This window comes from Schistocerca americana, chromosome 8 (assembly GCF_021461395.2).
Source record: "Schistocerca americana isolate TAMUIC-IGC-003095 chromosome 8, iqSchAmer2.1, whole genome shotgun sequence".
NCBI classification, from domain to species: domain Eukaryota; kingdom Metazoa; phylum Arthropoda; class Insecta; order Orthoptera; family Acrididae; genus Schistocerca; species Schistocerca americana.
This window is the reverse complement of record NC_060126.1, coordinates 109,697,608-109,698,547: the sequence shown is the minus strand read 5'-3', so window position 1 is coordinate 109,698,547 and position 940 is coordinate 109,697,608.

The window sequence follows — 940 nt, the reverse complement described above, 5'->3', positions numbered from 1 at the left end:
TTGTGTTATCTCTGAATGTCCAAGCCAGATTACGTTAGTGCAGTACTAATTCCTGACTCTCCCCACCAGTTGCTGTTGGTTTCGTTGTCATGTGACAGATAACAGCCGCAGCAGCAGCAGCACCGGAGTGTTTCGAAATGGCTTCTGGCTGCTAACTGCGTGTAAAGTTGAGGCGTGAATACAGTCATAGAGGCCTGGGAGCATGTCCTCCTCCTGCATGGCTACCCCCAACCCATCACATGCCCAAGACAACAAAGACATCTCGTACACATCCTCTCCAGCAGACAGCCAGCCAGCCAGCCCCCCCCCCCCCCGCCTCCCTCTTTCTCTTCAATTATACATGCACCAATACGTTACACCATAAATTACACCATACCCCTGCTGCTGTCATCTCACCTGAGCCAAAAAGTGAATTATATAAGATAAGCTTAAAAAATGTACACTTTTTTATATAACACTTTGTTGTTTCGAAATATAATCTTAACAATTATTTCCTGATATACCCATACATGAAACAGCTATTCATCCCTGCATCATTACACATAAAAAATGTTACACACTACAAAAGGTACATTTTAATTAAATAAGAAACCAAACTGTTCCTATGACAATATTTTTGCGTTCAAAACAAAAAAAATATTAAAATTAATTACAGCACTGCCTAATGTCAAAAAAGTGAAATAATATCGTATACTGTATTGCAAGAACAAACGAGAACGAATAGATAATTTCAAAGAGGTACAAAAATTGAATTTCCAAGAAAAAATATACACTGCTAAGGAAACGTATGTGCTTGGTGGTCCAAATTCATGTCTTATTTCAATGATCACACAATACAAGCTTTCACGGTTGTTATTAGCGTACTTGGTGATTTTTTTTATCATGTTTCTGTGGCACGTTTGGCCTCATAATTGTGGAGACATCATCAGAGGCTATAAAA